Genomic DNA, 27,674 nt, shown 5'->3' on the forward strand with positions numbered 1-27,674 from the left:
GCTAAATTATCTGTTTAACGTGTACATGTTATAAAATTACAAAATATCTGTTTAGCATGTGTGTACATCACTAGACTGTAATGACTCCAATATTAGAAATCATGTCTGTTGCTCACTATTGAAGCACTACAGTGAACACAGAGTCTGCTCAAAAGTAGGTCTACTTTCTCTTTTACAGTGTCTTAGTCTGGTTTAGGCTGCTGCAGTAAAATACCATAGACTGAGCGGCTTATAAAAACAGAAATGTACTTCTCACAGTTCTGGAGGCTGGAAGTCCAAGATCAAGGAACTGCTTCCTGTCTCATTAATGACCACCTTGCTGTAACCTCACATGGTGGGAGGGGACAAGGGACCTCTCTGGGCCTTTTTCATAAGGGTACTAATTCTGCCCTCATGACCTAATCACTTTTCAAGGCCCATTTCCAAATACCATCACACTGGGAATTAGGTTTCAATATATGAATTTCAGGGGGACATAAACCTTAAGTCTATAGCATATAGAAAGAACGTAACGTTAAGCCCTAGAGTTTTTAAATTCCAGCAAAGCTGGCAAACCCATGGGCTAAGTCTATCACTACCATCATGACACCCTGGCAAGAGGTACCACTGATTTAAATCCATCATTTTTAAGGGCCTCAGAAATCATGCACATATACATGCACATGTGCACAGGTGCACACACACTTAGTGATGTTGCTTGGGATTCACCAGTCAGCACTCACACACACTTTACATGTCTGCTATTGTTACTTATACTGTTCATGTCCTAAGGAATACTTCACCATACTTGTTGTTCTAAGTCCTCATAATGAAATCAGCACATCTGAGTTTATGAAGGTTTGCAGATCGTATTGCTGTCACTGTTGAAGATAAATACTATTTTGCATTGCCAAGAGGACTTGTGTGATAGAGGTGCTTAGATAAAAGAAATTAATTAGCTTGTCAAATCCTTCCTCTCAGCAAGAATGCACTAGGTTCTTCCGTAATACAGTGTCAAGCATCTGCTTTCTAGTTTTTCTTGGTGCCCCAATTTGTGACACTAGGGTATGCATATATTATCACAGTAGTCATAACAACAGCATGCAATGGCTGAAGAAAATTTTCCAATATTAAATAATACATAGTATTTTTAAACTTGTATGTGTATGTGTGTGTCTTATAATTTAGATATAATGTGAAGTATGTATTATCCAGGATTGTCCAGAGAAACAGAATAAGATATATATATATATGCTTGGGAGAGTGGGGGAGAAGCTGATTGACTGATTATAAGAAATTGGCTCATGTTGTTAAGGAGGCCAACAAGTCCCAAGATCTACAGGGTGAGTTTCAAGCTTGAAATGTAACAGTCTATCCTAAGGCTGCCCTAAGGCTGGCTCAAGACCCAGGAAAAGCCAATATTTCAGTTAGAGTCAAAAGGCAGGAAAAAAATCAATGGTACAGCCGGAAGGCAAGAAGTCAGAAGGAAGGAACTCGCACTTTCCTGGGGGGAGAGTCAACCTTTTTGTTTTATTCAGGCCTTTAACTAATTATATGAGGCATACCCAGAATCAAAAAGACAACATGCTTTACACATCTATTGATTTAAATGTTAATCTCACCCCAAAACACCTTCCCAGAAACACCAGGAATAAAGTTGTACTAAATATGAGCACCTTGTAGAGCCAAGATGGCGGCGTGAGTAGAGCAGCAGAAAACTCCTCTCAAAACCACATATATCTATGAAAATATAACAAAGACAACTCTTCCTAGAATAAAGACCAGAGGACACAGGACAACGTCAAGACCATATCCACACCTGCGAGAACCCAGCGGCTCACGAAGGGGGTAAGATACAAGTCCCAGTCCCGCGGAACCCGAGCGCCCCTCCCCCCAACTCCAGGTGGGAGGAGAAGAGTCAGAACGGGGAGGGAGACGGAGCCCAGAACTGCTGAACACCCAGCCCCAGCCATCCGGGCCAGAGCGCAGACACAGTGCATGCATGGGGCCCTGGATACAAGTGAAACAGGGCAGAAAGACTGGTCATCGGGTGCCTGAGGCCGGCGACAGAAAACAAAGAAACGGGAGCGGCCATTTTTGTTGTTTTTTTTTGTCTTTTTTTTTTGACAAGTGCTTTTTGGAAATCTTAAAGGGACAGGGACCCCAATATGAGGGAAACAGGGCAGCAAGACCAGTGAGTGGGTGCCTGAGGCTGGCCCCTGAGGACAAAGAAAATCGAGTGGTATTTTTGTTTGCTTTTCGTTTTTTTGTTTTTTTAATTAATTCTTCAATTTTTTTGGCCAGTGCTTTTTGGAAATCTTAAAGGGGCAGGGCGGAACACTTAGTCCAGAGGCAGGGAATCTGGGGATCTCTGGGCACTCTAACCCCCTGGGCAGCAGGGAGCACGGAGGCCCCTTACGGAGATAAATAGCCTCCCAGCAGCTCCTGCTCCAACGCGACTCCACCATTTTGGAGCAGCTGCCCGAGCCAGGCCACGCCCACAGCAACAGCGGAGATTAACTCCATAGCAGCCAGGCAGGAAGCAGAAACCCTGTCTGTGCGCAGCTGCGCAGCACAAGCCACTAGAGGTCGCTGTTCTCCCAGGAGAGGAGGGCCACAAACCAACAAGAAGGGAAGTTCTTCCAGCGGTCACTCATCACAGCTCTGCAGACTATTCCTATCACCATGAAAAGACAAAATTACAGGCAAACCAAGATCACAGAGACACCAGAGAAGGAGACAGACCTAACCAGTCTACCTGAAAAAGAATTCAAACTAAAAATCATGAACATGCTGACGGAGGTGCAGAGAAAAATGCAAGAGAAATGGGATGAAGTCCGGAGGGAGATCACAGATGCCAGAAAGGAGATTACAGAAATGAAACAAACTCTGGAAGGGTTTATAAGCAGAATGGATAGGATGCAAGAGGCCATTGATGGAATTGAAATCAGAGAACAGGAACGCATAGAAGCTGACATAGAGAGAGATAAAAGGATCTACAGGAATGAAACAATACTAAGAGAACTGTGTGACCAATCCAAAAGGAACAATATCCGTATTATAGGGGTACCAGAGGAAGAAGAGAGAGGAAAAAGGATCGAAAGTGTCTTAGAAGAAATAATTGCTGAAAACTTCCCCAAACTGGGAGAGGAAATAATCGAACAGACCACGGAAATACACAGCACCCCCAACAGAAAGGATCCAAGGAGGACAACACCAAGACACATAATAATTAAAATGTCAAGGATCAAGGACAAGGAAAGAGTTTTAAAGGCAGCTAGAGAGAAAAAGGTCACCTAAAAAGGAAAACCCATCAGGCTATCATCAGCCTTCTTGACAGAAACCCTACAGGCCAGAAGAGAGAGGCATGATATATTTAATACAATGAAACAGAAGGGCCTTGAACCAAGGATACTGTATCCAGAACGACTATCATTTAAATATGATGGTGGGATTAAACAATTCCCAGACAAGCAAAAGCTGAGGGAATTTGCTTCCCACAAACCACCTCTACAGGGCATCTTACAGGGACTGCTCTAGATGGGAGCACTCCTAAAAAGAGCACAGAACAAAACACCCAATATATGAAGAAAGGAGGAGGAGGAATAAGTAGGGAGAGAAGAAAAGAATCTCCAGACAGTTTACATAACAGCTCAATAAGCGAGCTAAGTTAGGCAGTAAGATACTAAAGAGGCTAACCTTGAACCTTTGGAAACCACGAATCTAAAGCCTGCAATGGCAATAAGTACATATCTCTCAATAGTCATCCTAAATGTAAATGGACTTAATGTACCAATCAAAAGACACAGAGTAATAGAATGGATAAAAAAGCAAGACCCATCTATATGCTGCTTACAAGAAACTCACCTCAAACCCAAAGAACATGCACAGACTAAAAGTCAAGGGATGGAAAAACATATTTCAGGCAAACAACAGCGAGAAGAAAACAGGGTTTGCAGTACTAATATCAGACAAAATAGACTTCAAAACAAAGAAAGTAACAAGAGATAAAGAAGGACACTACATAATGATAAAGGGCTCAGTCCAACAAGAGGATATAACCATTCTAAATATATATGCACCCAATACAGGAGCACTAGCATATGTGAAACAAATACTAACAGAACTAAAGGGGGAAATAGACTGCAATGCATTCATTTTAGGAGACTTCAACACACCACTCACCCCAAAGGATAGATCCACTGGGCAGAAAATAAGTAAGGACAAAAAGGCACTGAAAAACACAGTAGAACAGATGGACCTAATAGACATCTATAGAACTCTACATCCAAAAGCAAAAGGATATACATTATTCTCAAGTGCACATGGAACATGCTCCAGAATAGACCACATACTAGCCCACAAAAAGAGCCTCAGTAAACTCCAAAATATTGAAATTCGACCAACCAATTTTTCAGACCACAAAGATATAAAACTAGAAATAAATTCTACAAAGAAAACAAAAATGCTCACAAACTCATGGAGGCTTAACAACATGCTTCTAAATAATCAATGGATCAACGAACAAGTCAAAATAGACATCAAGGAAAATATAGAAACAAATGACAACAACACAAAGCCCCAACTTCTATGGGACGCAGCGAAAGCAGTCTTAGAGGAAAGTATATAGCAATCCAGGCACACTTCAAGAAGGAAGAACAATCCCAAATGAATAGTCTAACATCACAATTATCAAAACTGGAAAAAGAAGAACAAATGAGGCCTAAAGTCAGCAGAAGGAGGGATATAATAAAGATCAGAGAAGAAATAAACAAAATTGAGAAGAATAAAACAATAGCAAAAATCAACGAATCCAAGAGCTGGTTTTTTGAGAAAATAAACAAAATAGATAAGCCTCTAGCCAAACTTATTAAGAGAAAAAGAGAATCAACACAAATCAACAGAATCAGAAGTGAGAATGGAAAAATCATGGCAGACTCCAAAGAAATACAAAGAATTATTAAAGACTACTATGAAAAACTATATGCCAACAAGCTGGAAAACCTAGAAGAAATGGACAACTTCCTAGAAAAATACAACCTTCCAAGACTGACCAAGGAAGAAACACAAAAGTTAAACAAACCAATTACGAGCAAAGAAATTGAAACAGTAATCAAAAAACTACCCAAGAACAAAACCCCTGGACCGGACGGATTTACCTCAGAATTTTATCAGACACACAGAGAAGACATAATGCCCATTCTCCTTAAAGTTTTCCAAAAAATAGAAGAGGAGGGAATACTCCCAAACTCATTCTATGAAGCCAACATCACCATAATACCAAAACCAGGAAAGACCCCACCAAAAAAGAAAATTACAGACCAATATCCCTGATTGATATAGATGCAAAAATACTCAATAAAATATTAGCAAACCGAATTCAACAGTATATCAAAAGGATCATACACCATAACCAAGTGGGATTCATCCCAGGGATGCAAGGAAGGTACAACATTCAAAAATAGATCAACATCATCCACCACATCAACAAAAAGAAAGACAAAAACCACATGATCATCTCCATAGATGCTGAAAAAGCATTTGACAAAGTTCAACATCCATTCATGATAAAAACTCTCAGCAAAATGGGAATAGAGGGCAAGTACCTCAACATAATAAAGGTCATTTATGAGAAACCCACAGCCAACATTATACTGAACAGAGAGAAGCTGAAAGCTTTTCCTCTGAGATCCGGAACAAGACAGGGATGCCCACTCTCCCCACTGTTATTTAACATAGTACTGCACGTCCTAGCCATGGCAATCAGACAAAACAAAGAAATACAAGGAATCCAGATTGGTAAAGAAGAAGTTAAACTGTCACTATTTGCAGATGATATGATATTGTACATAAAAAACCCTAAAGACTCCACCCCAAAACTACTAGAACTGATATCGGAATACAGCAAAGTTGCAGGATACAAATTTAACACACAGAAATCTGTAGCTTTCCTATACACTAACAATGAGCCAATAGAAATAGAAATCAGGAAAATAATTCGATTCACAATAGCATCAAAAAGAATAAAATGCCTAGGAATAAACCTAACCAAAGAAGTGAAAGACCTATACCCTGAAAACTACAAGTCACTCTTAAGAGAAATTAAAGGGGACACTAACAAATGGAAACTCATCCCATCCTCATGGCTAGGAAGAATTAATATCGTCAAAATGGCCATCCTGCCCAAAGCGATATACAGATTTGATGCAATCCCTATCAAATTACCAGCAACATTCTTCAATGAACTGGAACAAATAATTCAAAAATTCATATGTAAACACCAAAGACCAAGAATAGCCAAAGCAATCCTGAGAAAGAAAAATAAAGTTTGGGGGCTCTCACTCCCCAACTTCAAGCTCTACTATAAAGCCATAGTAATCAAGACAATTTGGTACTGGAACAAGAACAGAGCCACAGACCAATGGGACAGACTAGAGAATCCAGATATTAACCCAGACATATATGGTCAATTAATACTTGATAAAGGAGCCATGGACATACAATGGCAAAATGACAGTCTCTTCAACAGATGGTGCTGGCAAAACTGGACAGCTACATGTAGGAGAATGAAACTGGACCATTGTCTAACCCCATACACATAAGTAAATTCAAAATGGATCAAAGACCTGAATGTAAGTCATGAAACCATAAAACTCTTAGAAAAAAACATAGGCAAAAACCTTTTAGACATAAACATGAGTGATCTCTTCTTGAACATATCTCCCCGGGCAAGGAAAACAACAGCAAAAATGAACAAGTGGAACTATATTAAGCTGAAAAGCTTCTGTACAGCAAAAGACACCATCAATAGAACAAAAAGGAACCCTACAGTATGGGAGAATATATTTGAAAATGACAGACCTGATAAAGGCTTGATGTCCAAAATACATAAAGAGCTCACCCACCTCAACAAACAAAAAACAAACAATCCACTTAAAAAATGGGCACAGGAACTAAACAGACAGTTCTCCAAAAAAGAAATACAGATGGCCAACAGACACATGAAAAGATGTTCCACATCGCTAATTATCAGAGAAATGCAAATTAAAACTACAATGAGATACCACCTCACATCATTAAGGATGGCTACCACCCAAGAGACAAACAACAACAAATGTTGGCGAGGCTGTGGAGAAAGGGGAACCCTCCTACACTGCTTGTGGGAATGTAAGTTAGTTCAACCATTGTGGAAAGCAGTATAGAAGTTCCTCAAAATGTTCAAAATAAACTTACCATTTGACCCAGGAATTCCACTCCTAGGAATTTACCCTAAAAACGCAGTACTCAAATTTGAAAAAGACAGATGCACCCCTATGTTTATCGCAGCACTATTTACAATAGCCACGAATTGGAAGCACCCTAAGTGTCCATCAGTAGATGATTGGATAAAGAAGAAGTGGTACATATACACAATGGAATATTACTCAGCCATAAGAAGAAAACAAATCCTACCATTTGCAGCAACATGGATGGAGCTAGAGGGTATTATGCTCAGTGAAATAAGCCAAGCGGAGAAGGAGAAATACCAAATGATTTCACTCATCTGTGGAGTATAAGAACAAAGGTAAAACTGAAAGAAGAAAACAGCAGCAGAATCACAGAACCCAAGAATGGACTAACAGGTACCAAAGGGAAAGGGACTGGGGAGGATGGGTGGGTAGGGAGGGATAAGGGGGGTGGGGAGACGAAGGGGGGTATTAAGATAAGCATGCATAAAGGTGGGGGTGGGAGAAAGGGGAGGGCTGTATAACACAGAGAAGACAAGTAGTGATTCTGCAGCATTTTGCTATGCTGATGGACAGTGACTGTAAAGGGGTTTATAGGGGGGACCTGGTATACGGGAGAGCCTAGTAAACATAATATTCTTCATGTAATTGTAGATTAATGATAACAAAAAATAAAGAAAGGGGGATTACTCCCTGATAGGATAAAACTAAACTAACTGTAAATCAACGATTAATGCATGCTTTAAATATCCTTAATTTTGATCATTTAAAAGGTGTCAGATGATCAGCTATAGAAGTACATTTTTCTGATAATATTCCTTTCTCTTAAGAAAAAAAAACAGCTGTTCCTGTATGGTGACCTCCAGTAAGTTCTTCACAATGGTATAACAGGCATATCAAAGTGTGGGCAAAGGGTCTGTTTGTGTTTATACAGAGGATCAAAGCCCAATTTGGCTACCCAGAAAATGAAGTAAGATACAATATGAAGAAGTTCCAACATCAACATACTCTGGAAGTGTCCTTGCAGAAGATGATCATCAAAAAATGTCAACAAAGATCCTGGCGCTGTTGCAGTTGTAGCTGCATTCATCCCACTGGTTCCTGGAATTCTCACTGGAATGAAGGGGGAGATATCTAAGCTGGCCTGTGCATACAGTAAAATAACAAATTTGACCGGATCTATACCGTTGGAACTCAACCAAGAATTAGGAGAAGTGCAAGTTGCAGTGCTCCAAAATCTTGAGACTTCGGACTATCTACTGTTTAAAGAACATATGGGATGTGAACAGTTCCCAGGAATGTGTTGTTTTAAATTGTCTGATTTTTCTCAAACTATTCAAATTCAATTAGACAATATCCATCATATCATTGATAAGTTTTCACAAATGCTTAGGGTGCCTAACTGGTTTTCTTGGTTTCACTGGAGATGGCTGGTAATTGTAGGTCTGCTTTGGTTATGTAACTGTATTTCTATTATGTTAATGTGTGTGTGCAATTTAATTAGTAGTTTAAAACCTATACATGTTAAGTTACTCTACAAGAAGATATGTCAAAGAAATAACCAATCTTCCCATGTTTTCTTCTGCCTGCTACTTCTATAGCTTTTCTTCTTCCTTCCTAATTACAACCCTTAAATAGAATTCGTGCCTCATATTGAATTTACCGAGTATCATAATTCCTCCAAGTGGTAAAGATACCTCAAGACAAATGCTGGGCATAGAAGCCACAGGACATAAATCTGCAAAGAAGTAAAAAGCTAACCTTTTCAAACAATATTGCTTCTCTCTCACTTACCAACTTTACATTTCCCTGTATGGCCCCAGAATATGACTGGTTAGCCAGAGACGGGTAAGATTCCTCAAGGGAGGAACAACCTAAGACAGGCACAGTTGCAGGGGGGCCATCAGGAGAGAAATTGGGGACCAACAGAGGTAAGGCTTAGAACCTCACCCCCTCTGTTTTGAGAGAAATCTTCTGCATCCGTGGATGTTTTGTTGCCCTTGTGTAGCTTGGATTAATACTTAGCCTATAGGCACACACCTGATCATCTACATTTGCTCTCTTACAGCACTAAACTATGTTTTCTACCTTTATCTTGCATCTACCTACCACTTCAGCATTTTATTAAATAATAATAATAATAAGGGAGAAATGTGGGATTCACATATAAATCAAGTATAAAAATCAAATGAATATTTATATCTGACCTGATTGTAGCTCATAATGTGTGATCAAAACTGAAAGTTTCTGTGATGACTGCCCTTGTACTGTTCACAATGTAAGTACTTATTCACTATGTAAGAATTTGTTCACCATGTAAGAACTTGTTCGTTGTGCTTCAGAAGATCGGAGACTGATGAGAATTAGGCTTGGGGTGGATTAATGATTGTGCATCGAGTCCCCTGTACAGAATTTTATTGTTGTTAACTGTTAACAACCATTTGATCAAAAAATATGAGAGATGACCTCTCAAAAAAAATAATAATAAATAAATAAATAAATGTATATGAGCACCTTGTGGCCCATTCAAGCTGACATAATAGTGACCATCCCTAAATGCAGTACCATTTTTTACTTTGGCAACAGGATGTCCTCTGAATTGTAAAGAGGCTTATTTTTATGAAAATATTTAACAAGATTTAATTAAAATGACAAAATTTAAACATTTATCTTTAAATCTTTAATTGTATTTAATTTTTAAATTGTAAGTTATATTATTCATTTTAACTTTAATACATAATTTTGAATATTTTAGTAAAAATACTTGGAAAATATAAATAAAATAATTTCAATTTTATTGTCTTATATTAGGTTTAGGGTAATTCTTAAATGAAAAGCAAAATTTGAAAACATTTAACATGGTTATTTTTATTTTTTAAGTCTTCAGATAATTGACAATGAGGACAAGATTTTTAGAAAATAGAAACTATGAAAATAAACACCAGAAAAGAAAAATTCTGAAAGCAAAACAGAAATAGAAAAATCTTTAAATATGTACTCCTATTCTATTAAAAAAAAAAACTGGGAAATAGTAAAAGTGAGCTATAAAGTATGACCCACATGAAATGCACGAAGAGACTAATACCAGGTCTTTATTAGATGAATATTTAATTATCAACAAAAACCACAAGAATGTAAGCACATCCATGTATGTACTTAAGTCCGAAGTCTGCAAGTCTGAGTTCTATGGAGGAGGAATAGATTTTTCACAGGAACTGTCTGCAGATCTAATTAAGTTGTCAGACATGCCACTAGAGAGATTTTTAACATCAAAATCAGAAAGCCTGAGAGGAAAGAAGTGGAAGATAAGGTGAGTAGAAAAGCACGGGGCCCCAACAAAGAAGAGTCTAGTTGCAAACGTTCTAATTGTAATTTAAAACACCAGGCAGAGGAAATTGCACAAGGAGACTCTTACCCAAGCGTAAAATTGATAAAGTTTTGTTTAAGTCACTAAACATCAGGGAAAATAGCCAAAGACTTGTTGCTATGCTCAATTATCTGACTGAATCTGAAAGCAGAGCTCAGGATACTCTTGCTTAAAAGACTGAGGTAGGCACATACTTTTAAAGATAGAGGACACTGAGGGATAAGATTGGAAATAAGAAAATTTTCATAGTTTCTTACAGAGGTAAAGATCAGATCTGTACATTAAGAACACAGTTCTAGTAACCTGCTTCAGGCCAGATTAGCACAGGGAGTTAGCTAAATATTGGATAAGGCTAAATATTAAAACTAGTATTAATTCACAAAAACCTGCATGAGTGCTGTGACCAGCACGTGAAAGCATGTCACAGACCTCCAAACAAAGGGAAAGTAACCGACTAAGGCCTCCACTCAAACATTTAGCCAACCTAGGCTTCTCCTGGCCTGCCTGTGGATCCCAGCAGGACCAGGAAGGCAGGCCCACTCCTGGAGGACATGAGGATCCTCTGAGAGCCGGCTGAGGCTGAAGAGTCCTGCCATGGCTTGCCTGACTTTTCCTTAAACTGCACGGCATTGGTGGACACTTCTACTCAATCTGTATCCTCTCGCTCCAGGGCAATTTTGCATCATGGCCCAATGGCTTTCCAAGCCTTTCCAGAATTCTCACTACTTTCACACATCTCCCCAGATAATTTTAACATGTTTAATCCAATCTTGACATCTGCTTCTCAAACCTAGACTAACACAAGGGTAGATTCATGTCCATGGACAAGAGTATACAAAAGCAATTTTGGAAACACACTTAACTGGAGAGATCAGTGGATTTGATAGTGCAGATGAAGAAACTGTCAAATACTACTAGCATGTGAAATGGTGATCACATTAACTGACGTTTTGGTTCAAAAGGGGAAAAAACACTTGAAGGAAAAATTATGAGTTCAATTTTAGAAGATGTCCAGTATGAGATGTTCAGGCCCTCTGGGAAAGGATGCCCAGAAGACTATTACAAGTGTTAGTTATGAACTTATAAGCTAGATAAAGGCCAGAGGTGCACGTTTGACAGTTATATAGATTAAGAAGATTATTTGAAAAATAGAACAAATTGTCAAGATTTTATCCTACTTGCAAGCTAACAAGTGAGCCTGCCACAGTTTTATGGATTCTGGGAGCAGATAGACCCTTGGATCAGACACAGTTCATTCCTCAGGGCAAATGCAGTAGCCAGTGTGTCACCATTGCACTGGTGCCACCAGCCCCAGTCAGCACAGAACCCCATGAGAAGAAAAAGATACTCTTGGCCATGTTCCAGCACTCAGATCTGAGCTTTTGGAAAGATGGAGCTGTGCTAATAGCAATGAGGATATAAACTCAGGTAAAAGCTTTGAGGAGAGATTATCAGTGGCTTAGAAAGGAACATAATAAAAGTTAGATGCCTAATACTCACCCAAGTGGAGACTTCAATAGATAGCTGGATAGAAGTATCTGGAATTCTGGGGAAATAAATACATATTTATATATTAGAGATATAAATTATAGATACGGGAAAAGCTGATATTGCAGAATTAAGGGGCAATTTTTGGAGTCTGGATCTTGAGCGGTGAGATAAGATGGGACACTATTTTCAAGTGAGGCCATTGGTCTGTCTAGGAACAAGGAAAGATCACCACAGTAGTAGGAGGAAAGGCAGAATTAGGTAACTGGCAGGGAGGTAAACATTTTGGATTTACCAGGGCTATGCTTAGCCAAGTCAATATTATGAAGCAAGAGAAGAGGAAGGGCATAATTTCAGGCATTGATTCTAATAATTAGTCATGGAGTTTAGTCTGGGTAAGGAAGAGAATAAGTGAGGTGATTCTAATTTGAGGCTAATGAAGCTTCAGTTTCAATAACCTCACTTGTTCTGACTTCTTCCAAGGCTCTGGTGGGGCTGTAGCCATGTGATTAATGACTATGATTATGATTTTAAAAAATAATAAAAAGATATGTTAACCACAATCATTTAAGTTGTCCCATTTAAAAATTTTTTAATTTTACTCCTTCCAGCCTTTTGTCTCACTGCTGTTTGTGCCATGTGATGTTAATTAACAAAGGTAAAATGAATTGGGGATGTATTACTTACATTAGGGCTAGTTTGATGTAGATATGTGACTTGTGTTAACATTTATATACAGGTTAGTACTTGTTAGCTGCCCTATTATAGAAATGTTTTCTAGGAATTCTCCTTCCACACTACCATACACCAAATCTTTAAGTTTATATATGAAAGAAATTGGATAGAGATTAAAAAATTTTTAAAAACACATTTGACAATTTAAAAAATCACTTAGTATTACTAAGTATTCTGTGAAGTTGAAATTTTTATGAGATAGCAATAATAAAAGCAACACAAATTTTGATCATCTACACTAGAGAAATTCTGAAACATCTTTCTATTTTATGGAAAATTATAAAGCCATTATAAAAAGAGGCAATTACAGAACTTGCAACTAAAAGGATTGAACACAAACCATTTAAGAGTCAAACAGCTAATATCAAATGTATTCTTTTTCTGGATATTTTTGTTATTTCTGATATTTTTCAACTCTTTAAAATTTGTGATTAGTTGAGATTTCTCCCATTTTTACTTAAATTAATTATTTAGCTACATTTAGAATATCCAAGATTCATTTTCATTCCTAATTTTTTTTAATTTGCATTCTTTACTCTTTATCCTAAGAAAAGTCCTCTAAATTGTGTCAGTATCAGGCCCTGTGAAATCTGTATCTGCTGTAGAAATGAGTTTAAGACTCCTGGATAATGAAGTTGATAGGGCTCAAGGGACTGTGTGATAGCTCTCTGTGGGAGAGAAATATTGTTGCAGTTGGGACACTAGGGAGAGAATAGTTAAAATGGCTAATAATTTTAGTCTTATTTTCATGTCAGTAAGAAACAAAATATGCTTTTGCTTTTCATACTAATGAGCAGATACCTTCCAACCTTTAAATTGTTAGTTCAATAGGAACAAAATGAAGCAGGAAGGTAGAGTGTCATGAAATCTTCATTTTTAATTCCACATGAACACAGATGGAAATTAACATATTTTGCTATAGCAACATGTCCATATATTTTCTTTTTGTGTATAGTAGCACCTTTTCAGCAGACAAGACATAGCGGTCAGAAAAAGGCACAAAGAATTCTTTGGGGAGAATTTTTTTTGCAGGAAACTAAGGGACAGAATGGAAAGGAAAAATCCAGTTCCTGTGCATTTTCCCCGGGAGTAATGATGTCATCAGTAGTCTTAACTCTTTCATATAGAGATGTACCTCAAGGTTTCATACTAGTTTAACTAAGGGATAAAATGATAAAAATCTTGTGGGAACACAGCAAGATGCCTGACTTTCAACAGGATCCTCAAATCTGATTTTCTTTTTCCTAAAGAGCATTATACAAATTTTCATACAGGAAAGGAGACATAAAATAAGTAAACAAACTAGAGTGAGTTTAATAGGATCCCAGAAAAATCAGGTTAAAGAAATTAATTTTCCTCAAACATGTTTACACTGTATTCTAGGTTTCATATTGATACCTTTTAATGGGATTTTCTAGTATTAAACCCTTAATATTTATTGATATTTTTATAAGTGCTTTGTACATTAGTAAGACTGATTACAATGGCGGGATTTTATGCTATCTCAGGAAAATGCAGTATTTGACACATTCTTAAAGCAAAGAACCTATGCTATTATATTAAAGTTTGCCATCTAGTGACAAACATCTCAAACTGCATTTAGCTCCTTCAGGGAAAATCCAGCTCTCAGAGGACAAAACACTCAAGAGTAATTGTCTTTAAATAACATGATTAAAAAAAAAAATTTATACCTTTGGATGAGTGGCTTTCTCTTCAAAAACAGTCACTTCCAGGCTAAACACTTATTCCAATAATGTTTCCCACTATTAAAACATTTTCTTAATTTCCTCTTTAAAAATTTCCCCAAGATGTGGGTCACCATGATAGTTTTTAATATAAAAACAGTCATCATATATGAAAGTTTACATTAAATAAACTATTTTGTTTGTTTTATTTCAATTCACCATCTGGGCATCTACACAAAACACAAATGATATATGAATTTTATGCCTTTATTATAGATGAGGACAGTTGGGATAGAGACATTTAATAATTGCTCAAAATTACACATACTACATAAGTAGCAAAGCAAGAATTTTAAAGTAAATTTATCAGACTCAAAATTTCTACATCGTGACCCCTCCCACTTAACATGGATGTTCCAATTCACATTATGTCAAAACTTGATTCTAATAAATATATCTGAGTTAAAAACCACAAGAAAAATATGTAAACTAAGCATAAGGAAAATAGTCATCAATAAGACAAGACATTTTACTGTATGTCCAAAATTTTCTTACCGAATATTAATCTAAATTGTGTGTGTTTATGGCTGGGAAACTGGCCAAATGGAAAATTCCAAAGAAGAAATTGAAACACACAGAACGTGTCACTATTGACTCCACTGATGTGGAGCACACTCCATTGAATAATTAGTCTTACTATTTATTTAAATTTAAAAAACTGCATAGTTGTAATACAGACCTACCTGTACGGAACAGCTCTACATCAACATAATAAATTGCTAACAATACAGGTACAATACCATTAATATTCTGTCCAATCCTGTCCTGATTCTTTAAAGAATTAGACTTTGAACATCTTTTAATATAAATAAATTGCCTAGAATGGAATATATTTAATATAAATATATTTAATTTATATTAAATGCAAGCTAACATTTTTTAGTGCATTTAATATGTATGAGCTAAAGACTTAGATTAATGATTTATTTTAAATCTTTAAGCAAGCAATATATTAGGTAATAGTATCCTTTGGAGAAGATGCTGTGCAAGCTGTCCAGATGGATCCACCTCCAGCCCCTTTGAGGATGAAGGCATTTATTCCCCAGCTGCTGGATGTATTGACTGCTAAAGACTTTATCCTCAGTCTCATTCTGGGCCACACTTTGTAGTCAAAGGGAGTGTTCACTCAAGTTTATGACCTTCTTGGGGAAGAGCCCTCATCTACTTACTGGTCAGTGCCCAACTCCCTTGCAGTAATTTGGGATACTTCTGAAGGGCCACCCTAGCTCCAGAGCTACCTAGAAACAGCTAAAGATTCTATTTTAACTGCTTTTCACTTCATCTTTGTGACCCTGCTTCCCTAATTTCCTTAATAGTGCTGTTCCTATAAGCAATCCTCAGCAAACCTCCTTCAGGCAAATTTCCACAACAGAGTGTCATTATAAAGAACCTGACTTAAGACACACTTCCTCTTGCACTGTTGGTGGGAATGTAAATTGGTATGTAAAACAGTATGGATGATCCTCAAAAATTAGAAACAGAAATATCACATGACCCAGTAATTCTACTTCTGGTTGATTTACCTGAAGAACACAAAATCACTGATTTAAAAAGATATATACATCCTATGTTTATTGTATTATTCACAATAGCCAAGATACAGAAGTATTGATAGATGAATGAAGAAGATGTGGTCCATAAATACAATAGAATACTATTCAGGCATAAAAAAGAATGAAATCTTGCCATTTGTGACAATATGGATGGACCTAGAGGGTATTATTCTAAGTGAAATAAGCCAGGCATAGAAAGACAAGTACCGTATGATTTCACATATATGTGAAACCTAAAAAATAAAAGAAATGAACAAATAAACAAAACAGAAATCAACTCATAAATACAGAGAACAAACTGGTGGTTGCCATGACAAGAAGGATGGCCAAAATAGGTGAAGGAGATAAAGAGGTGCAAATTTCCAGTTGTAAAGTAAGTCACAGGGATAAGAAAAAGTACAGCATAGGGCATATAGTTGATAATATTGTAATTTCTTTATATGGTGACAGTGGGTAACTACACTTATGGTGAGCATCTTAAAGTACATATATTATTGAATCACTATGTTGTACATCTTAAGTCAATATTATGTATCAACTATACTTCAATTAAAAATATAATAAAAAAAGACATTTCTATTGCATTAATGAAGGTACTGAAGCCTCAAGACCAAGCAATTCATCAGTATTCACACAGATAGCAAAGAGTAAGGCTAGGATTTTTTTATTTTTTGAAGAGTTATAACCTTTTAATTCAGATCAAACATACATACAGAAAACTGTACAAATCACAAGTATATAGGAAATGACTTTTCAAAGAGAATACACATGTAACTGATGCATATGCATCAAGAAACAATACCCAAGAAGCCCTGCAGGACCTTTGGTCACCATACCCTCTTAGGTAACCTCTATCCCATGTGATTGCCATCAGTCAACATGCTGTTCTTGGGCTTTGTACAAATGAAACACAGGGCATGCTTTTATGGGTCTGGCTTCTTATGGTCAATGGTACCTTTATGAGATTCAACCATATTGTTGTCAGTAGACCTTACCTTACTGACCTTATCTTACTATCAAAGATAAAACATTTATTCCATTTCATGTTTGATACATTTAGAATTCATTCCAGGCTATCATATGGAATATGGCAAAATTAATTTTTCCCTACATAAACTGTCCCCACTCCTTTTGCTGAGCAGGCCATTTTTCCATATCGATTGGAAATGTCCCCTTAATTATATGTTAGAATCATCTATACATTGGAGTGTATTTCTAGGCTAGGATTTTAATTTAGAAAATTTGACTTCAGTGTCCCTGCTTTTAACCATTATGACAATTTTCCTGCTCCATTAAAGCCACCAAATCAATTTCAACATAATCATAGTGTGATATGCTTAGGAGAAAAAGTGACAGTGTAGTTAGGCTATCCAATAATGTAAGATTTACCATGAAAACAGTACATTTAACTCACATTTTCAGAATATGGTCACACAGTCTCTTCTAACATTTATATTTGAATGCCTTGGAATTTTATGAAACTCTTAATATTTCTTGAATACATACAAGAAATACAAGAGACACTTTTTGACAAAATCTACAACCTGCAATAATTTTGGTTTGTAATAAAGATTGACATCATGTCTTTACAGTAAACTATGTATTGAAGTTCACTTTAAGCAACTGTTTATCTGACTTAAATATTCAAAACAGATTACCGGCAAGAAGGAACCAACACAAAATAATGCACAAATTTTCATAGCATGTTAATGAGTGGTAAATAAAGAAGTTCCATTTTGTAAATAATCCTTACCCTTAATGCTATCTGTTTATAAAAGGGAGAGAAAATGTTGGGGAAATACAGTTAAAAAAAAAACAAAAAGGAAACTTCTTTCAACACAGAAAAGCTCTCAACAAATTAGGTAGTAAGGGCCAAAAATAATTATATTGCTGAATAAACATTAAACCAGAATGTGATGCATACCACAGACAATCTGCTAAGAGATTGCAAAGACAGACAGAAACTCTATAAAGCCAGGCAGATAGAACCCATTATATACATTTCTCAAGACTGACAAAAATTAGTCCTCAAGTCCAAAAAACTTGATAGCACCACTTGTCACAAATAGTTCATGCTAACTTTGCGTGGTCATTGAGATGACCATCTGTGTGAGCTTATTGCCTTTTTCCTGAGGAAAATCTTCTCATATCTTTATGACAGGAGGTTATGTTGCAACTTGGAGTAAATTGCCCACTGAGGTTAGGTTCCTACCCTCCCACAGTAACATATATATGTGATAGGGATGCTATCTTGATGATTACATTTCGAAGGGATGTTTCCCAGGTCCTTAGGAAAATATTATTGGGTCATGAAGTTGACAAAAAGGCCTACCTAGTTTTCAAGGACAGAAGAAATAACTTATATCACAAGTTGTCTAAAGTAAATGTTCTAAGGAAAAGGTGAGGAGGAGAATTTCTTCCATTATTTTCAGCCAGGGAGAAATAAGCCTTTTATTTTTAACTTGTATTTGTCCTTATAAAAACAGCAGTTAGCAAATAGTAGCCTTTTTAGCATAGTAGTAGCAATAGTTACTGGAACATGGTGTTTATTTCTTTTAAAGTATTTGTCACTGAAGCCAAAATGACCTATTTTGTGCAGAAAATGGTAGAGAAAAACAGACATTTGTCTATAATTTGCTAAGAAAAGGGGAAACTGTATAAGGTTGCACCAAAAATACTATTTATATTCAGGGAAAGAGTAAAGAAAGAATGAAGACACCATTAGATTTCTGATATTTAAGACTGGTAGAATGCACTATTGTTTGATTTTGGATGTTTCCCATTATTCATAGGACTAACCTACCTTAAAATAATGCAATGCATTATTGAATTTCTGGACAAAAACAGTATAATTAATGTGGGTGTGACATACGTTTCACCCTGCTTCCCTACTCTTGAAAGCCATTAATACGTAGTCTGTTCAGAATTAATTATCTCAGGAGTCAATGCTCCAATGACAATATTATTAACCTACAGCAAGTAACACAGATGGCTGAACACAGATTTCTCTTTTTTCTCTCCTTTTTTAACATAATGAGTCCTTATTTTCTTTGGAAGAAAAAATTACATACTTCATATCTTATGGTTGTACTGGTCAACAATAAAACATATACAGATGCTGTAACAATGTTTGAGAGATTGTGTGGAAAGACAGTATTTTATAAGATGCTACTTTAACACTTACTTCTTTCTGTTAAAAGATATCACGCAAAACAAAGCTCAGAACCCAACAGAAATCAATTCCAAATGGGTCTGTGTAAGCCCTGAGGGCTACTTCCCTGCTCTTTTGTCACTAATTGTATTGACAGCTGGTAGGTCCTACTTTGAGACAATTTTCTACTCACTGCATATTTATTGAAACATACCTTGTTGTAGTATTGACCTTACACCATGAGGAAGCAGTGAATAATAGCAAACTCCCCTGGGTCCTAACAGATGGTTTTAGGATTCATTTTTGCTCTCAGTATAGGACCTCACAGCATATGCAAAACAAAACATTAGCCTCTGAAGGAAAAATAAAATGTTATCTGAATTAAAGGGCAATGTGGCAATTCATATACAATACTGTGCTTTATTCTGAATTTCAAGGGTAAAATTTCTTTAGTTGCAAAAAAACATTCCCAAACCTAAAAACCAGGAATACAAATGGACCAAATATGTGTACTATTGATTTATGTTATGTTCCGAAGTAAATCTTGCATAGACAAAAGATTCACACAATTCTAAGCTCTGTCTTTATTAAGTAAAATACTTTAAAAATACCCATATTTTACTTTAATATAAATTATAAATCGCTAAAAATTTTATTGGATAGACAAATTTTGTGGTATTTAGACAATATCATTATTCACATAGCACATTAAAAACTCAATGAAGTTATGTACTTTTTAAAGGATTCTCAATGTCAAGTGACTAGACATGGTAAACATTTTTAAATGATTTTAAAATTAAACTCTCTAAGAAGAACATATTTAAAGCAACAAGTCTTACTGATGTGATAGTCCAGGCAAAACTTTTAGCTCTATTTTTAAATTAAAAATATTGACTCTTTTATGACTAATCTTCCATCCCATTCCTACTCTTCCTGGTTCCATACATCCTGTGTGGACTCCAGCCTTTTACTTTATGGTGAGACTTCTGACTCATAGAAATCATGAGATAAAGAAACATGGGTATTTTTTTATTATTATTCATTTTGTTATCATTAATCTACAATTATATGAAGAACATTATGTTTACTAGACTCCCCGCTTCACCAAGTCCCCCCCCACAAACCCCATTACATGGGTTGTTTTAAACTGCTAAACATATGGTAATTTCTTTGTGCAGAAATTGAAGACTCATACATGCCTTTAGTCCCTTGAACATACCACATTTATTCATACCTCCAACCATCACTCAAGCTGCTATGCGCTTCTCACTATCCCCAAGTAAAAAACTCCTGTGCATGGTTGAAATTCCACTTCATTATCTTCTACTTGCTGAAGTCCCCAAACTTTTAGAATCAGACCCTCTTTTTCTGGACTCTCATATAACTATCATAGATCAAATACAGTATTTTTAAAAATGTATTCTTGTTAAGTGCCTGTTTCTCTAGCTCCCTTTCACTTATGTTCATGAATGTATGAAGGTATGCACACATAGAGAAATATAACAAATTACAGCCTAATATTGCAAAAGAAGGAATTTTGAATTATTTCTATTTTTCTACCACCAAGCATGGACGCTTCACACATGTTCATGTGCATTAAGTAAGTATTAATAGTCCCTTTTTTATTTAGTACTAAGTATTATAATCTAAGAATAATAATTCTGCCATTAATAAACACTATGTTCCAGGCACTATGCTCTACACTGTACATACATTTGCATTAATCCTCCTAAGTGTGATTACTCACATTTTAAATTTGAGAAAGCTAGAATTTAGAACTTAAATCTGAAAAGCTAGAATGTTCTGGATTTGTGCTATTTTTAAATTCTCACAATATCTTTCATACCTGCCCTTTTCTTCAACTAAGTTTCCTTTGGTGACCTCTCCTTTGTCATACACAGTCATGAAGAGCCAATCTATCATGAATGTCTGTCCTCTCCTGCCACATGGGAAGTTTTGCGACCTAAGGTAGGCTATCCGGACTCTTTCCTCAGATTTGAAATAAGGATAATAAGAGACAGTGCACAATTCTTTATCTTGCCTACATATACAGTGTGTGTGGTGAACTGCTAGTGGCCACTTTTCTGAGCATTAGGGAAGAAATTCATACAGACTGGAATCAGTATATTGAGGAAATCAGAACCAAGACATGTATCAAGAAACAGAATTTTGCCTAACTTATTTGAGCTCCTGGATTGAGTAGTTAACTAAAATAAATCTTACCCCTGATAGGTATATGAACCAATCATTGCCTTTCTGTTTGAGTTAATCTGCTTTGGATTTCTCCTGAAAAGTACAAAGCCAAGCATCTCACTGACAGCAAAAGAAACAGCAAGATCTAAACTCAGCTCTGCCTGAGTCCAAAGTCCATGTTTTTACAATTTCTTGCTTTCTTCCCCAAGAGAATGTAAACTCTTAATAGGAACTCTGAATTAATTGCCCTTATATAAAATTATACTATCAGCAAAGTATCATAAGAAAAATAATTATAACATTGTGCACATTAAAATGCTTACAATAATAACTGATTATTTCATATATTATTTATCATGTATATGTACTTTTAGTTGTATTACTATGGACTGACAATAAATATGTGTGAACTGATAAGCAGGGATGGAACCCCATTCTTCACAAGCTTATCTCTTAATAAAAACTCAAATAAAACTGGGGTTTTATGCAGATTGACTTATAGAGGCATCAAGGACACAGAAATGCAAGCATCAGATGCTAAGGTGTACTTCTTAAAAAAGGAATAGATATTTGAAGCTTTCTTTAGACACTCAGTAGAACAGAACAGAAATTGAGATGAAACAGTCATAGCAGATATGAACTATTTTACACCCTTCAATTTTTCCCAGGTGTATATATTTGTCACAATATATTATTTTTAAAAGAAAAAAAAGGGAACAATTCTCATTCTGAAATGGCTAATAATTATATTTAGGTATTTTAATATTATGCATTTTGTCTCTAAGAATACCACAAGGCCTGAGGAATAAAATGAATCTTTCCTAAACTGTAGAAAATGCCAATTTCACTTGATTGTATGGATAGAGAAGATACCCACCTCAGCATTTATAATTTTCTGCCACTTTTGATAAAAACATTTCATAATAATTTAGAACATAAGTTATATACAATGTACCAACCAAAGAGCAGTGTTGTCATTTGAATAATAAATCCTTCAAAAGGATATATACATTTTTTTCCCTGAGATGAAAGGCAATATATTAATCCAAAAGGCTTTTTTTAAAAAAAACTCTGCAGAATAAACATATTCAGTAAGCTAGGTAATTTAAAATTAAAAGCAGAACTAGAAGCAAGGTACAGTCTTTGAAAAATAAGTGTCATCGCAGTAACTAATAAGCTTTCGGGGCTGTAATTTTTTTTTCTCTTCTCTTTTGGTATTGAAATCATGAAAATTACAACAATAAATTATTTTTGTGGTATTTAATACTTGAATAGCTTTCCAAATAAACCACAATTAAACATCTATCAATGAACTGCAGGATATTATTTACTGCATCACACAAAGGTCAGTTTCATAGTTCAGTCCCATGCTTAGCTTAAGGGCTGCAGTTAGCGTGCAGATCCAGATGCAGCCACTAGTCTTACTTCTGCTCAGGTTTTCCATACTCAAATCTGGCATGACAACTTTATGATTAAGTGGACTAAATATTTCAGAGTCCTGTGATCCCTGGGCTAACCTTTTCTTCTTGATATCTCCCTAATAGAGCCCAAGTCTACATATCTATTTCATGTTTTTTCCTGTAGACATACATCAAGAATAGGTATAATCTAAAGGGATAGGGAAAGCTTTACCACCCTTAGTCGAAAATGAAGTCTGGACTAAGAATACCGATAGACACATCATACATATAATGTTAAAGTTGGAAGGTATATAAAAATCCTCAAGACTAAGTCTTTCATTTTAAAAGTGAGGAAACCAAGTTCTGAAACATACCGGACTTCCCTGAGGTTGGAAGAGAACAGTTAACTTCTTGTGTCTCCCTCAGTCATACTTACCTGGCAAAAGCATCCACCCAGTATGATGGGTTGAACTGCGTTTCTCTGCTGGAAAAACATGCTGAAGTCTAAACCCCAGTGCCACAGCATATGACCGTATTTGGAACTAGTTCACTGCAACTGTAATTAGTTAAGTCAGAGATCACAGTGGGGTAAGGTAAGCCGCTATTCCAACACCACCAGTGCCTTTGTAAGACGACAGCCATAGAGACAGATGTACAGATCAATGCCATGTGACTACAAAGGCAGGGACTGGAGTTATGCAAGTGTAAGCCAGGGAAAACCAAGATTGCCAGTAAACCACTAGAAGCTGGGAAGAGGCAAGGGTTCCCCTATCATTTCAGAAGGAGTACGGCCCTGCTAACACCTTGATTTCTTATTCCGAGCCTCCAGAACAGAGAGGGTAATAAATTTCTATTTATTTTAAACCACCATGTTTGTGGTACTTTGTTACAGCAGCCTTAGGAAGCTAATACATCATTTCATCCCCTATTTTGGCCTCTTCTGGTAGATAGAACCATTAAAATAATGCAGAAAATCACACAACTGTGTGGACTTGTCTTATGTTAATTCATGGCTACAAGGCTCAAAAGAACACTTTGTAAGAATCCTATCTGGCATCACCAGTAAGTGCTCTGCACCATGCACTATAAGGGTGATTTCACAAAGCCTGCTCTGCTAAATTCTGGATTCTTCAAGCATCCTCATCCCCTTACCTTCTGAGGACTCTGTCCTTACTCCTCACTGAGAGAACAGAAGCAGTTTAAACAGACTCCCTCATCTTCCACTGCCAAATCCACAAATACGACTAAACCTGTTCACATATTCTTTCTCTCTCTTCCTGTTACAGAGCAGAAATCTCTCTGCAGTTCTCAAATCACCTCCTCCCTGGGTGCTCCTTGCGCATGCTCCCTCACCTTAAGGATGTCTATTTTGTTTTTCTCCGCGATATTTCTGTTAACAACAACAACAAAAAAAAAACCCAGGAAAGACAGTTCTACTAGTTCTGTAAAAAAACAAGACAAAACAAAGTTTCCCATGAACATCCTTCCAGGTATTCCCATCTCTCGAGCCCTCTTGTGAATAACACCTTTCAGAAAGGTGCAAGTATAGTTCCCTACCCTCATTTTCTTTTCACTCTCAATCCATACATTTCTGACTTCTGTCTTCTGCACGCACTGTGACTTCCCTTATCAAAGTCACCAAAGACCTGCAGAGGGACAAATTCATTCATTCCTGTTTGTTGTCATTCTAGAAGATTTCCTGGAAGCTTTCATTGAAGTTGACATTCCCCACATGAAATGTTTTCTTCTCTTGGATTTCTTGATTCTGCATTTTATTGGTTTTCATTCTCCCCTTGCCTATTCCTTCCTAGTGACTTTGCTGAATACACTTCACATCTTCTCTCCATCCTGGAAATTTCAGTCCTGGGTAACAACGACATCTCTCCAGGAGATCTTATCTGGTCCATAGCTTAAACAGTGTCACCAGACTGATGACTTCCAAAATTATTGTCTAGCACTAGAATCTCCTCTGATTCCCAGAATTGTTTTTTTGTAAATATATGTACTCAACTGCTTGAAGTCTCTGCTTGGAAATTTAACAGGTACCTCAAATGTAGCACATCCAAAATGAAATGACCTTCAAAGCCTGTTTCTTCTCCATTCTTTCTAACCTTAGAAAATATCACCATAAACCAGATGCTCAGCCCAAAAGCCTAGGAATTACACTTACTTACTCCATTCTCCTCCCCCACCTTCCACACCCAATCTGTTTCATTGGTTCCAACCTCAAAATATATCTAAAATATACCTATTTCTATTTCTATGACTAACAATCTTCCAAGATTGCATCATCTTTTGCCCTAATTACTGAAGTAGCCTCCCACACAAGCTACCATGTCCCTATTCACCTTCTCCATAATTCCTTTTCCAAACAGCATCTAGACAACTGTCATAACCTAGTTGCCTGGAGGTATATCTAGCCTACAGACAATGGTTAATTAAATTTGAGTGTCTTCAGAAAGAGAATCTCTACAGTTTATTTCAGCCTCTTCCCTTTTGCACACATCAGAACTAGACCATCCATTATGCTACCAGCCTACCTCCTATAGTCAGTTGAGTTCTAATGCTGATCACATATCATCTTTAAAAAATATAAATCAATTTGAATCAATAGAATGAGCAAAGCACATTACCCTCCCCAATGTGGGTGGGCCTCATCCAGTCCACTGAAGGCCTGAACAGGATAAAAGAAACAAGAATTCTTTCTCTCTTGCCAGGCTTTGAGTTGGGACATTGGTCTTCTCCTGTATTTAGACCAATAGCTCTCCTGGTCCTAGCCTTTCAAGGTCTGGACTTCTCAGCTTCCATGGTCACTTCAGTCAATTTTTTGAATAATAAATCTCTCATTCTCTGTTTCCTCATATATATACATACATATACACACATATACACACACACATACACACACACACACACACACAAATAGATACAAGCACATATATTTACACACACACATTAACATATTATCCAGTATATTTTGCCTAAGTAAATAGGAACTCACAGGAAATTGAAGATTCCTTATATTTTATCCTAAGGATTTAAGGTTCTCAATATGGTTACTGTGTTCAGAGTGGACAAGAAATACGGAGGGGCCAAAGCAGTTGGAACAGCTACTTTATACAAGCTGTCCTTGTACCCAGAGTTATCAATATGTCCCTGGAATCTGGATAACAGTGGCCAGAGGACATTGGCTCAATCCCACTCTGCCTCCAGCTCAGGTGCTTCCCAAGGCCCACACCACATCACTGAGGTGATAGAAGTAGCACAATCATGTAAATAAGTAATTTTGATTCCTATACCATCACCTTCTTAAGATAAGTGATATACAGCCAAACTTCCATTCTGTTTGAAAATCACTCCTGCAGAGAAAGTTTACCATCTGATAATTAATAGCCTATTAGAACCCTATGGCAGATCAGTATAATAAAAAGAACTGCTTCTAAAATCATTACAAATGAGAGATTTTCACTTCAAAAGTAAAACAATATGAAAACAAAAGTTAACCTACATTAAAAAAAACTATTTATCAGGATGCATTCCAAGATCTTAATGTTGTATTAGTTAATTAAATTTCTACAACAACCCTATGAAAACTGAGGGTATTGTTACTTATAAAACAGGAAACATGCATTCTAAGACTGAAAATATTGCTCAAGGTCATACAGTCACTGTTGTGATTCACATTTAGATATAGGGGACCTCAGTGCCCCAACTTTCCATGCTCTTTAACTAGTTTCTAACAGGAATATATTTTTTAAAGCTTACCAATATTTATTTTAGTTTTTATCAATTTGTATTTATTCATATGTAAACTGACTAGTAACCTCTTCTAAGAGGGAAACCCTAGACAGGGCTTCATATTAGAAATGTATCATTAGACATCCTAGAATTTTGAAATATTATATAGACTTTTCCTTACTTACCTAAACATATTTAATATGCAAATCTGTCCTTGGAGAGGGGCAGAAGATGGCGGCGTGAGTAGAGCAGCGGAAATCTCCTCCCAAAACAACATATATCTATGAAAATATAACAAAGACAACCCTTCCCAGAATAAAGACCAGAGGACACAGGACAATATCCAGACCACATCCGCACCTGAGAGAACCCAGCGCCTCGCGAAGGGGGTAAGATACAAGCCCCGGCCCAGCGGGAGCCGAGCACCCATCCCCCCAACTCGCTGCGGGAGAAGAGCAGGCAGAGCGGGAGGGAGACGGAGCCCAGGGCTGCCGAACACCCAGCCCCAGCCATCCGGGCCAGAGTGCAGGGCCCTGGATACTAGGAAAACAGGGCAGCAAGAACAGTGAGCGGGCACTGGAGGCCGGGTGCTGGAGGACATAAGAAAAGCGCACGACCATTTTTTTTTTTTTTTTTTTTGCTTTTTTGCTGTTTTGCTTTGGCGAGCGCTTTTTGGGAGTTTTAAAGGGATAGGGACCCCAATACTAGGGAAACAGGGTAGAAAGACGGGTGAGCAGAGGCCTGAGGCTGGCACAGGAGAATAAAGAAAAACGAACGACCAACTTTTTTTTTTTTTTAATTAAAAAAAAATTTTTTTTTTCTTTTTTTTTGGTGGGCGTTGTTTTGTTTTGGCGGGTGCTTTTTGGAAGTCTTAAAGGGGAAGGGCGGGTCACTTAATCCAGAGGTAGGGAATCCGGGATCTCTGGGCACCCTAACCCCTGGGCTGCAGGGAGCAGGGAGGCCCCTTACGGAGATAAATAGCCTCCCAGCAGCTCCTGCTCCAACGCGACTCCACCACTTTGGAGTAGCTGCCCGAGCCAGGCCACGCCCACAGCAACAGCGGAGATTAACTCCATAGCAGCCAGGCAGGAAGCAGGAA

The sequence above is a fragment of the Manis pentadactyla genome, chromosome 5 (genome assembly GCF_030020395.1).
Source record: "Manis pentadactyla isolate mManPen7 chromosome 5, mManPen7.hap1, whole genome shotgun sequence".
NCBI lineage: Eukaryota > Metazoa > Chordata > Mammalia > Pholidota > Manidae > Manis > Manis pentadactyla.